Consider the following 14,590-nt stretch of genomic DNA (forward strand, 5'->3'; position numbering starts at 1 on the left):
CCAATCAAACAAGATAAGCTTTCATCCCGAAAGTGGAACAATTCTTCAGAGGCTAAAAGTTTCAGCAGTCCTCAGGGTGGGTACAGAGAGTGATAACCCTTTTAAATATGTCAGCCCCTTTCTAACCAACATGAAAACTGGCCAGGTCTCCTCTCTGCCCCAATACCTCTGCCACTCCTCGTGTTGGCCACTACTGTTCTGAGACCTGGCAAATCTCCTTCCTCCCCTTCTCCATCTGTCAGATACAGGAGCCCCATTGCTATCTGTATATCTTCTCCCATTATTCACTGTACTATACCCTTTCTGGCCCCTGCATCCATGTGCTGGTGCAGTGGAGTAAAGCTTTCAGCCCTTAGGAATGCACCTTCCTACATCACCTCTCCCGGACCTGAGGTAGTATCTGCAGATGGCTCAGGATGAATCCATGAGTTGAGCCAAATGGGGGTCAGGGTTTTAAAGGAGCTGCCAGTTTTCTCTCTGAAATACAAAGCTCCAAGCCACAGAAGGCAGGATTGTCCAAAGAACTATTGAAATTTCTCAACCACTGAGCACAATTTCCTAAAATTCTGCTGAGCTTATTGGAAAAGTGTATAAGCCTGCCTTAAACCATTTGGAACATGCCATTCCCATCTTCTAATAGGTTTTTAACTCAATTTTCACATTAGAATGTATAATATTCTATAGGAAAAAGGCAGCCTTGCCAATATAATTTCAAGGTGACTGCATCTTTTACGTAACATATGTCTAATGCCCTGGGTATAATAACTACCACTGTGTAACATCCCCTAAATTTCCATGGGTAATTAATTGATAACTGCTCTGTGGGTGTTATATAAACCCTTTATTAAAACACATAATTCAATAAAGAGGGTCTAAATCCGAATCACAGTGAAGGACAGCATTTGGACTGCTCTCATTCTACGTGCAGCTAAATTGAGACTGCCAAGTTGAGGCCATTGCCCTCTTCAACGATGGGGTGGTCAGTCCCAGGGAAAAGAAGGAAACTGAACATCAGTTAATTTAGGTAACCATTTCAAATTAAGCTGTAAAAAGCACAGCTATCCGGGAGGGCTGTCTTCTGGCTGGGGTTAGCCTCTGTGGTTGGCACTTGGAACTTTCTGTAATGAAAGACAAATTAGCACACTGCACATACAAACAAGGGAATCAATGAAACTGAAAAAAAAAAAAAAAAAAAGCTGTCACAGAAACATAAAGATTAAATGGGAAATAAAGAATGATGTCCTTAAATATTGGAAATAGTCCTCACTAGACAAAGGCGCCTTTGTATTGTTTTGCTAAAGTGGACCATAATTTTGATGTTTCATAAAAATTTAAGTGGAGATTTTCTTTCTGTGGTAGATATAAATCTCCTGGAGGAAAGATTTTATATGTAATTCCAATTTTGTGGTGCTAAGACAACAAAGAACAGGTGAAGATTTTACTGCAGGTAATTTTGTAAATTATTAAAGACAAAACCTCCCACAGTCATGCTGTAAACACGCTCTCTATCAAAATCGAAAATAGCAAATCAACAATGCCTGTTTTAGGTATTGTAAGATACAACCCTCAAATCCTAAACTGGAAATAAAGCTACCTATAAATATTTACTGGCGAGATGACTCTGTGATAATAAATAGCTATTTCAAACAAATGCAGAACATTTCAAAATACTGAAATGTACCCGTGACTGAATATGCAAAATAAGTGGATCTATGCAGCACATAGCAATGTGCATGCTAAGGCTTGGATGAAAACTGCATCTTTGGGAGTTTAAATTATTTAAGGGACATAAAATAGTTCATTACAAATCTGGTTTTAAGAAAGTACAGAATTAGTAGTATAATGGGGTCTATTCATCAAGTTTAGGAGGTAAGTCAAAAAAAAATTTTTTAATGGCATGTGTACAACTCAAGGAAGTTCTTTACCATATGTGGGAAACAATGTCTGCACTTGGTTTCTTGCTAACTTTCACCTTTCCAAAGAAAGCAGAAGAAAATTGACAGGAAGAAATATTGCTTGAAAGAAATGAAAATGCTTTGTAATTATTTGGTTGATCAACATCCTTTATCTTTTGATACAAAAATTCATTGTAGTAGATTGTTTATTTCCCTCAATTTATTAGAGAGCAATAAAAGGAAATGATGTTGGAGGCTTATTTTATAGCTGGAAATAGTTTAAGTCTGAAAGTGTATGTCCTACTTTGGTTAAGAACCTCTTGGCACCTTTCTATCAAATGAAGCCATTATGCCAATGATGATGTTTACACATCTTACAGGATCAACGCAGAATTTTGGAGAAATCAGGCATAAACTAAGACAGAGAGAAAGAGAGAAGAGAAAGTAGAGTAACAGAGAAGACAGCCAGAGAGGCAAAGGGCAAAGGGAGAGCAGGCCAAGAAAGGCCACGGAGGAGGCAGAAATGGGGATGGACAGACAGGGAAGGCAAAAATCTTCCTGGTGAGCTACAGAGGGACTATTGTTGCTTTCAAGGTTAACTTAACAATCCTTGCCAAGGTAGCATGAATTTAATATGATCGGTGGCCTGCTTCCCATTTTTGGTTATCATACGATTACAAATACATTTTATGGGCAATTTGTTATGTCAGTCTTTTACTCACCATTCTTCAACTTTGGCTTCATCTGCACGGCAGAAAATTTAAAAATAAAATGAAAAGTGAAAAAGATGCTCATTCTGCAGCCCCCTGCCACCCAGGCCCAGAATCGAGCACATTGCTCAGTGGTTTAGCTTAAGACCCAGAGACTGCAGCTCATTAATGTGAAATCTATCTAGTCCATGGCTTGCTTGGTCAGGCCCCTGGGAGTCTCATCAGAGGCTGGCAGTCATGGTGCTTGAAGAGAGTGCTGCAGCTGCTACTGGGAAAGATCCCATGGAGACTGGTGCCAGCTTGAGTCAATCTGTTGGTGGTTCCATCCAATCTAGGGTTACATTCAAATCATGCTAATCAGCATACTTCACCCTCATTCTTTCTTTCCTTCACCTGCCAACACACAGGTTAAGTCAGAAGACTAGGAGGAAGTCCCACAGGCTGCCTCAGAAAGTCTGTGTGGAGCTGGATCTAGAGCATGTCACAGAGTAGCTAGTGTTGCACTGAAATGGAATTACTCTTTGCCCCACTTTAGAAGTGGGTTCAAGCCTAGAAATAGAAATGCTACACTATATGCCATCTTTCTGGGTATTCTTGATTCCATTAGTGTGTTCATGAATTCCAAGTGGCTCTCCCAAAGCTCAACTCTTGCTAAAATCTCAGGGTATGCTAGTGCTAAGACCAGGGACACAGACTGTGTAAGCAGAGTAAGTAGATCCAATTTCACTATGAGGAGGTCAGTCTGCTCCATGCTTCCCATAAAGACAATGCTTTTTAACTCTATCCTCTGACAGATTTTATTGGAGGAGTGATTTCATGTGCTTTTTCTCATACAGATTTTGCTGTTTTGTAAATATTTTACTTTTTCATGTGGGAAAGGCATTTGAGAATTTTCTAATGGTTCCATTTGAAAAAAATGAGTTTTGGCTACAACTTAATGCAACCTGTGATCTCTCTCCCAACTCCCTATACCCCTCCTTGACCCTTGTATTCCTAAATTTAAAATTTCAGGCGAAACTGCCTTTATTTGTACTGCTGTATCTGCAAAGCCTCACCTCTCAGCCTGCCTGGCCATGCCTACTCATCTTTGAAGACATAGATTCAGCTTCACCTTCTCCTAATATTTGTTCTGACTAGCCCTCTTTCTCCCCTCATTGCCTGGGAGCACAGAGACTTCTATCTCTTATAGACTCTCATCCTAGGATAGGGCTCTCAACTCCCTGAGGCACGGACTATACCTTAGAAGTATGTTCATTCCTAGTACAGGATCAGGAACACAGCAGTTATTCAATAAAATTAATGAATGAATGAGTAAATGAAATCAGTGAAAAGAGTTTGGACTTAGACTCAATCAGATCTGTGTGTGACATCTAACTTGATCACTTATTAGCCATATGACTTTGGGTAATTAGTGTTTCTTAGTTTCATTATAGACATTTGTGAAATGAGACTAATGATAATATCTTCTTCCCAGGGTTCTTGTAAAGCTTAAATACAATAAATATATCAAGTGTCCGGGTACATCGTAAGCACGAAAGTAAGTACAGTTCTCCTCCCCCAGTGAATACATAAGTGTGTGAATTTGTGTCTGCATGACAATGGCTGAAATAACCAAGACCAGTAGAAGTATGTATAATTTGACCTTTTCTTTTTTTTTTTTTTTTTGAGACAGAGTCTCGCTCTGTCGCCCAGGCTGGACTGCAGTGGCCGGATCTCAGCTCACTGCAAGCTCCGCCTCCCGGGTTTACACCATTCTCCTGCCTCAGCCTCCGGAGTAGCTGGGACTACAGGCGCCCGCCACCTCGCCCGGCTAGCTTTTTGTATTTTTTAGTAGAGACGGGGTTTCACCGGATTAGCCAGGATGGTCTCGAACTCCTGACCTTGTGATCCGCCCGTCTCGGCCTCCCAAAGTGCTGGGATTACAGATGTGAGCCACCGAGCCCGGCCTAATTTGACCTTTTCAGGAAATCTTCCCTACTCCCCATCTTTCTACCCACCATGAGGATTCTTTCTCATGATGGTTTGCAATATTTGTCTAGTTGAATGTAGTCTTGGAGATTTAGTGAGTTATCTATAAGGCTTGAATCAATTCTTATTGGTTTTCCCATTTCCAACAATGACGAGTTAAGAACTAATGTATTTAACCATCTTCAGTCATTTACTTCAGGCAGTTAATTAGTATGTTTTTAATTTTACAAATGTCATGATCGATTTTCTTGTCACTTCCACAGCTTATTCTGACATGTGCGGCTTCTGGAAATGTTTATTACTGGACTGACACTACTTAGAATGTAATAATAATATTATTAGTAGTAATAATATGAAAAAGTAATCAGTAATACACAAGATGAAGCTAGACAGAAGGTGTTTCAAAAGAAACAATAAAAAACAAATCTGAATTTGTAATGTTTCATTCAACAACTAAAACATCCAAATATCTAAGAGATTTAATGGCTCATCTTATAGGTGCTGAGAAGAAAGAAATAACCTATTCATATGAGTCCCTGAATACAGACTAGTAACGACATAAGGCATTGTAATATTTCAAGCATCTTTAGTTTGTGTTCTGGAAGGCAGAAATTGGGCTTTACGTTGTTCGTCTAACATGGCAAATATTGGAAAATGAGAGTCTGAATAAGAATAATTAATAATAAATTCTTGCAATTACAAAGCATGTTTCATCCCAACATCCTTAGGAGTTTAGTATTTTTCCCAAAGGCACTGTTTAATGCTCCTCTCATGCAATTGACTTACAACATACTGACATGGGGAATCAAAGGCAAAATAGCACTTAACATTGAAAGAATGAGCCACTGCAGCAAGACCAAACACAAAGCTCATTCTAGTAAACTGCTTTTTCTTTATTTAAAAAATATCGTTTTTTTTTTTTTTTTTTTTTTTTTTTTAAGAAGCTAATAAAGCCAGCCAAAGTTGTTAGCCTCATCCTACAGTCATTGCTCTGTAGCTTGGACTAGCCCTTTTTGTTGCCATGATAGGTCAAATTAATTCTTCATTTTTATGCACAATCATGACCCTTCTCTTTGCTGGCCCACTGGGACATATATTAATCATTTTTTAATAGCCCATTAAATATAGTCGTATCCTGTGGCAACTAGGTCTCTATTAATTTCAAAGTCTTTAGCTTTATGCAGCATATGCAATAATACATTTTTTCCATCTGTTTATGTAAAGAGCAAGCTTGGAGATAATGGTCAAAACAGTGCTTTGTAAATTTTCATTAGATCACACATTTTTGGGGGGTGGGGGTGGAGGGTAATACTCTAAATTATATGAGTTAACTCTACAGACTGTATAATAGGATCATTCTCAGAAGTAAGTACCAGTAGATTATTCAATGCATAGTTGGTAGTCCAATATCTGTGTACTGATACAAAGATGAATAAATATGCATACATTACATTCCTGTTTGGACCTTGATAGACCTGTTTCTAATAAATAGCAGTCTTGCCGCGTCTAGACAGCTTCCCTTTTCTGAAACCTGATGCCTGGAAGGAATAATGCTTAATATTCACAAATGGGATATGTTATATATTAAATTTGGGCGTGGTAGCAAGAACTTGATTCTAAAAACTGGCATTTATTGAACAGAATCATGCCTGGCATGTTATCTCTAGTAATTGTCACAATGAGAAGTAGGTATTCTTTTTCAAATTTTGAAATAAGAAAACTGAACTTCAGAATGGCAAATGATCTAACTGACGGAATTATGTGCCCAAGGTTATTCAGTTAATAAATTAAGCTGAAATTTTACTTTGTGGTCAAGAAATTTCTTAAAAGTGATATAAAAGAAAAGAAAATTTAAACTATAACTCATATATTAAAATACTTTAAATTAGAGTTTTCTACTCAACAACTAGTCTGCAGTCTCCAAGATGGCAGGGGTCATATCCATTTTATTTATCACTATCCACCATGCCCATGCAGTTTCTGTCACAGAGCAGGTGAATAAATATACGTAGAATAAATGAGTGAGTGCAAGCCATCATTTATGGACATGCCTGTCACCTTAAAAATGACCACACATATAGATGTATCCTAGATTGAGCTATGCCTTGATTTTATCCTCTAGGGAGAAGTAAAGTTCATTTATTATGTTAGAAATATCAGAGCAAATCAATCTTCATAAATTATATGAAACATTGCTGCTCTCTTTGAGAATGCTCAACATGTTTCTGATGAATGGCACACTTCTACAATTTTGATTTCGTGAATTCAGCAGATATTGCTTTGTTGCTATGCTGGATGGTAGATACATAAAAATGAATAAGATAGTGACTCTATCCTCAGTAACTGGCATAACATAATGGCAAACAGTGGGATCAGAAAAAAAAAAAAAAAAAAACCCTTAGAAACCTGTGACCTTGGGTGTATTACTTAGCTTATTTGAACTTGGTTTTCTCATTTCTTTTATTGACTGTTTACTTTTGGTGTATTTTAGGAGTGTCTCTTATAAATAGCATATTGCTGGATTTAAAAAAAATCTAGTATGATAATATTTATCTTTTATCTGAAGAGCTTAGGCAATTTATTTTGATATATTTGAACTGTTTCTACTTTCTTATTTTATGCCTTCTATTTGTCCCTCTTTGTCTGTTACTTTTTTTGTATGCCTTTTTTGCCTTATTTTGTATTGGATGAGTTTCCAACAGCCCTCATTGCCCCACTGATCTTTCTTCTCTGCTACCATTTAAATGTATCCCCTCTTGACGTTTTAATAATATTCATTCTGACTGGTGTGAGATGGTATCTCATTGTGGTTTTGATTTGCATTTCTCTAATGATCAGTAATATTGAGATTTCTTTCAAATGCTTCTTGGCTGCATGTATGTCTTCTTTTGAAAAGTGTCTGCTTATGTCCTTTGCCCACTTTTTAATGGGGTTTATTCAATGTTATTCCTATCAAACTACCAATGACATTCTTCACAGAACTAGAAAAAAACCGTTTTAAAATTTGTATCGAACCAAAAAAGAGCTTCAATAGCCAAGGCAATTCTAAGCAAAGACCAGTGGAACAGAATAGAGAGCCCAGAAATAAGGCTGCACATCACTGACCATCTCATCTTCAACAAAGCTGACAAAAACAGGCAATGGGGAAAAGACTCCCCATTCAATAAATGGTGCTGAGATAAGTGGCTAGCCATATGCAGAAGACTGAAGCTTGATCCCTACTTTATACCATATACAAAAATTGACTCAAGATGGATTAAATACTTAAATGTAAAACCCAAAAGTATAAAAATCCTGGAAGGCAGCCTAGGCAATAACATCCTGGACATAGAAACAGGCAAGGGTTTCATAACAAAGACACCAAAAGCAAAAATTGACAAATGGGATTTAATTAAACTTAAGAACTTCTGCACAGCAAATGAAACCATCAACAGAGTAAACAGACAACTTATAGAATGGGAGAAAATGTTTGCAAACTATGCAATGGACAAACGTCTAATATCCGGCATCTACAAGGAACTTAAATAAACATACAAGAGAAAATGTTGTTGAGAATGGATTTGTTATAAAAGTGAGTGTGGCTCCCTTTTGTCGTCTCACCCTCTCTTACACTCCGTCTCATGCTTTCTCTCTCTCTCTCTCTCTGTTGCCATGTGATACCTTCTCCTACGAGCTGACTCAGCAAGAATGCCCTGGACAGATGCAGCCCCTTTCCTTGAACTTCCCTGCCTCCAAAACTATAAGAAATAAGTCTCTATTCTTTATAAATTGCCTAGTCTCAAGTATTCTGCTATAGAAATGCAAAAATAACTAAGATACCCTCTCTACCTTCTTTGGAAGGTATGTGCTTTATACCTATTTTTTAGTGGTTTCATAATTATTTTAACTTGCGGACTTAACTAAGTCTGAAGTTATTCATATTTTACTCATTGCACCATGCAATAAAAGACTTTAGAAGGCTTTAACCAATCAACTCGCTTAACTGTAATGGTTAAATTTATGTTAATTTTTGAGTGGGTGACAATTGTAAACATTGTTTCTGGGTGTGTCTGTGAGGGAGATTCTGGATGAGATCAACATTGGAATCAGTGGACTCAGTAAATTTGATTGCCCACTGCCCTCCACAATGTTGAGTGAGCATCATGCAGTTTGTTGAGGGCCTCAATAGAGCAAAAGATGGAGGAAGGAGGAATTCTCTCCTTTTTTTCTTGCTTCACCACTTGAGCTGGGACATCTCATCTCATCTTCTACACATGGACTGTGCTTTATACTATCAACTCCTCTGGTTCTCAGGCCTTTGAACTGAGATTGAACTATAGCAGGTTTTAAGATAACATTGTTTTGTTCGACATCATTTCATTATAACATTGAGAAGGGAAAAAAAAATCAATTCCATGTTGGGGCCACTGTCTGAATTTACATACTATCCCAATATCTGGGTGGGTTTTCCCTGGATACTCTGGTTTCCCTCCATATTCCAAAGATGTGAATGCTAGGTTAATTGGCATGTCTAATTTGTCCCAGTAGAAGTGAGTGTGGGTGTGTGAGACTGTGCCCTGCCGTGGAACTTCATCCTGTCCAGGGTTGGTTCCCAACTTGCACGCTGAGTTGCTGGGATGGATTCTGGCTACCTACAGTCCTGAACGGGAATAACTGAGTAAATAATTATTCTAGCTGTTTTTTACTTATCTTTTTAAGTGTACGTACAGTTCACATTTATTTCAGTGTTTTATATTAGAGGTATTTTGGTCTTTCTTTAGAAGTTTGGTAATGTTTTTGTCACCAGAACCACGCCACGGGAAGTTAAATTTTGTTTATATCAGTTAGCCTATGGTAAAATTGGCTTTGTTGTAAGTCATTTCACTTAAAGTTGCAGTTTCCAAGACTGTCAGTGGTGAGAACTTACTGTACACCACTGGCTTTTCTGAGTTTGTAGCTTGCAGATGGCAGATCGTGGGACTTCACAGTCTCCATAATTGTGAGAGCTTATTCTTCATTATATACAGATCTCCTATTTGTTCTGTTTCTCTGAATATCCCATATACAGCAACCTACATGCCTTTGTTTTGAAATACTTTAGATCTAGCTTATTTCTTAATGTCTTTACCTTCAGCAAATTAGTTATCATTATTGTTTTATATAGTGTTATATTAGCCCGGGCTCCCCAGAAAGCAGAGCCTGAGACAAAGGTTTACCAGTCAGTAATGTGGTTTATTTGAAAGTCTGTTAACTGAGGAATGGTGAAGTGCAATAGCGAAGAAAGGAGGGCCAGTGCAAAGAAGGATTGCTGAGTTAACCACCAGTGGGGTAACTGGGTGTGTGGTTTTTTAGGACTATAGGATAAATCTTATCAAGTGAGTCACACATTTTTTTTCTTCCTCCAAGTGGGAGGTGCTACTGGCATGTAGTAAGCAGAAGCCAAGGATACTGCTAAACACCTTACATTAAACAAGACAGCTCCTCACAAAAAAGAAAGTTTAGTTTTTTTTTTTTGTTGTTTTTTTTTTTTTTTTTTTTTTTTAGACGGAGTCTGGCACTATCACCCAGGCCAGAGTGTAGTGGCAAAATCTTGGCTCACTGCAACCTCCACCTCTCGAGCTCAATTGATTCTCCTGCTCCAGCCTCCTGAGTAGCTGGGATTACAGGCGCCCACCACCATGCCCGGCTAATTTTTGTGTTTTTGGTAGAGATGGGATTTCACCATGATGGCCAGGCAGGTCTCGAACTCCTGACCTCAAGTGATCCGCCTGCCTCGGCCTCCAAAATGCTGGGATTATAGGCGTGAGCCACTGTGCCTGGCCTAAAAATCTTTTTAAAAAATGTAGTCTAAAATCAATTCTGAAGAATTTTTTTACCCCAAAAGTTAGCGTTGAGATTGATAAACATAGTTTACACGAAAACAATTAATAGTATCCCCCAACTGAACAATCTCAAATACTCATCAACAGGTGACTAAATTGTGAGGTGTTCATGAATAATAATCAGCAATAAGAAGAAGCCAGCTACTAAAATAGGCAACAATATGAATGAATTTAAAAAATATCTTGCAGTTAAAAATGGAATACATAAAATACCACGTCTGTTCGATTTCATTTATTTGAATGTTTAGGAAAAACAAAACAGACAGCAGATCAGTGGTTGCAAGAAACTGAAGGCAGAGGGTGGTGTGATTGGTTGCAAAGAGGCACGAGGGAACTTTTGGAATGATGGAGAGGCTTTGCACCTTGATTGGTGGTAGATACATTGCAGCATACTGTGTCAAAAATGTTTTGAAATGTACCCTCAAAACGTATGCATTTTATTGTATGTTAATTTTTCCTCAGTAAGTTGATGTAAAAGAGTCTCAGACTGAAGTGTTATTCACTGGCTCCCAGTTCCTGATAGGAAAAACTTTTGGCTATCCCTTGGGACATTGATTACCTTCTAGTCCTGGGTTGAATAAGTGTGAGAATCCCCATGGCAGCAGGTGACAGGTGCAGTGCTGTCAGGCTGCAGCTATGTGAAGTTGATTGAAGTCTTTATAAAATTGGTTGGTGCAGCTGTAGCTGGAATCAAAGATGTGGCAAACGGAAGTTGAAGAGGTACACAGAAATGTTCAATTTGGAGGTCAATATTCATGGATGTGTTTATATGTTTATAATACTTACATATTTACCAATAAAATGTTAATGTTTCTTCTTGATTCTTGGATTATTTCCTTCTAAAATTTTCAAAATTGATGAAGCAACACAATTAACCAGATATAGGAGGCTTAAAAAATCCCAAGCAGGAAATTATAAGAATATTACACCTAGGCAATTCCTTTGCAGAAAATCCTTGGCAGATTCCCTTAGTGAAGATCTTTTTTTGTAGTAAAAATCTCAGTTTTTGTTTACCTGAGAATGTCTATTTCTCCCCTACTCTGTTCTCGAGAGATTGCTTCCATATTTCAACATAGTTAAAACTCTATGCTGAAAGTTGTTTTCTCTTAAAACATTAAAGATACTGTTTTATTATCTGTGACTTCTATTGGTGATATGTGATTTCAGCCATCAATTTAACTGCCTTGGTTCTTTGTAGATGAGCTGTCATTTTTATCTGGGTGCATTTATGTTCTTTTCAATTTGGTGTATTACCATTTCATTTTGATTCATCTAGGTGTGATGTCCTTCTAATTTTCTGTTTGAGATTTGTTGGCTTCCTGCATCTGATAATTATTATTGCTTCATCAATTTTGGAAATTTCCCAGTCATTATCTCTTTGAATATTGTTGCTTTCCCATTCCTCCTATTAATTCTATCTGGAACTTTGATTAGATTGACTCATTTTTATTTCTGTCAATCTGTATTTATATTTTGTTTCTTTGTCCCTCTCAAGTGCATTCTTGATAATTTTTAAAATTTATTTTCCAGTTCACTTGTTCTTTCTTCAGTGGTATCTATTTTACTGTTTAACCCATCTATTGATTCCTTTACCTTAAATACTTATTTTTTTATTTATACGAGTTCTATTTTGGTTCTTTTTCACATATGCTTGATTTTTGTAATCTGCCATTCACTGCTAATATTTTCATGCTTTTCTTTTTTGTTGAAACAGATCAAAGTTATTCATTTTTATATTCTGTGTGTGACTATTAATTTCTGAAGTTCTAATGGGCATAGCTTATTTCTGTTGCTTCTCCTGATTCTCATTCATAGTCTCTTCTCTTTAGGTATGTTCTGTGATTTTTTTTCATTGTGGATGGCCCATTTTTCACATGCCTTGTAGATTCTATGCTATTCTCCAAGTATTAGGCTGCTTTCAATTTCCTTAGAGAAAATTTATATTTGTTTCTGGCAGTTACCTGTTGACATCATCCACTTTAGAACCTTATACTAAATTAAGTTATCCACCTCTGTATTTTATAATCATATATGTAACACACATTTAGAGCCAAAGAAACAAAATATAAATTATCCCAAGTGACACAGATGGGTGGTGGCACCACGCCCTGTCCCACCAACCTCTTTGTGGGCTAGTTGCATTTATAAACTCTCAGGAGATATTTTTTATTTTAGCCATCCAGAACCAAGATTATGGCAATGAAGGCTCTTTGCTGATCACTGCTGCATAGCATATTCTATTTTGAACTTAATCTTATATCAAGTGTAGAAACCTTTGAGATTCCATTGAATGCAAGTATCTTCTACTAGATCCTTTACCTTGGATCACCTTGGATTTTATCTGCTAACTGCTGCTTGTACTGCATCTGTCAAAGATGAATCCCAAGATTTCCAAGGCTTGACAGAAACTCTCAGGGCAAAAGCCAAATTTGGAATCTACTTTACTCCACGGTTCTGTGACTTTGCTTTTAGTTCTACGAATTCCTTAATATTGTGCCTACTCAATAATACATTTTAAAATTATTTTGCATTTTATCTGGCATCTTGATGGTTTCAACAGGAACATTTAGAAATCAGGAATATAGTCTTCATAATATTAGAAACAGTTCTTGAATCTCACTTTTTCCCTAAACTTATCTTTTATTCATTTTAATCATTTAAACTTAATTTAAGCATTCTTCTCTTTCTGATTCCTTTTCTTCTCCAGGTTGTTATTTCCTTCATCTCTGATTCTATTTCCTGGCTCTTACTATGTTTTCCCTTCCCTGATAAAATAAAAATTGGAGAGAACAAAGTATCAACCATTTACAGTTCTTGGTGATAGACTGATTTATTACATTCTAATGTAATTTTAATCTTTCAGTCACTTACCTTTTATCTTTTCCTGCTATATAAAAAGAGGACTTTCTCCCATTTTGTTTGCTGACATTTGAAATTCCTCTAACAGGGGACAAACTGCTTTTGGACATAAATACTACTGAAACTCATTTCCCACAAATCTATGCTGATGGCAAATGTAATTTAATAGTCTAGCTATAATAATAGCCCCCTTCTATTGAACACCTGGTATTTGCCAGGCACTATGTGAAGTGCTTTATGTACATGAGCTGAAATTGTCACAACCACCTGGTAAGGTGAATATTATTGCTTTTATTCTATCAATGAGGAAAACTGAGGCTCCAGTGGGTAAGGCAATTTATCCAAGTTTACACAGTGAGTAAGTGAGATTCTTGTCTGGTTCCCAATCCTGTCTTTTCTTTCCACTGTCTTACACTGGTTTTTTTTGACTAGCTTAACTTACAAAAACTGGCTTATGATCTCTCCCCTTGGATCACTGCTAACTTTTATGTGGAAAAAATAGGAAGGTTTAGATCTAGTTGTATTTCTGTGAGACTTATTTCCAGTTTCTGGGTAGAGGCTGGAGGTTTCAAGACAGGACCATTGGGTCATATGTTTTTGCTTCCTGTATGCATTTCTTCTAACATAGAAGCCTATCTGATAACTTCTCTGTTTTCAGACTTTCCCAAACCCAAATTTTACCCCTGCTTTAGCCATAAGACTCTCTGAATTATAATTTTAATTTTGACAGCATTTGATATTATTTCAGTTAGTGTCAATACTATGATTGGTTCCTTTACTGACATTCTAGAATATATCCCTAATGCCTCATATATTTTAAGCTCTAGTAATAAAGTGTCTGACAATAAAGTATGCTGTTTGAGTATAGCGTCTTTATTAATAGAGGTATGACTCTCTTTCCCTCACAAAATCCTTTTTGGATGAAAGCTAAGGCGGATCAACTTTATGCTAAAATTTGCATATTCTCCAGAGTAGTTCTGGAGTACTGCTTTTAAACTCAGTCATTGCCTTATGCTCTCTTTTCATTTCAGATAAATGAGAATCATACCTTGCTTCCAATCTCCCTAGATGAGAAGGGTGTTAAGTGGGCAGATAGGGAAGCCAATTAAATGCTTTGAATTCCTAAGACAAACTCTTATAAGTCAAGCTATCATAATTATAAAGGAGTTTATTGCATTTGTAAAGAACAAATTTAAGTAGAGTAGCAATTGAGTGTACCATGCAGAGCGTATAAAAATACAGTATTAAACTGTTTGTATATTTACATCTGTATAGTGTAAACCACTGTAAGGTTATA

Source organism: Macaca thibetana, chromosome 1 (assembly GCF_024542745.1).
Source record: "Macaca thibetana thibetana isolate TM-01 chromosome 1, ASM2454274v1, whole genome shotgun sequence".
NCBI classification, from domain to species: Eukaryota; Metazoa; Chordata; class Mammalia; order Primates; family Cercopithecidae; genus Macaca; species Macaca thibetana.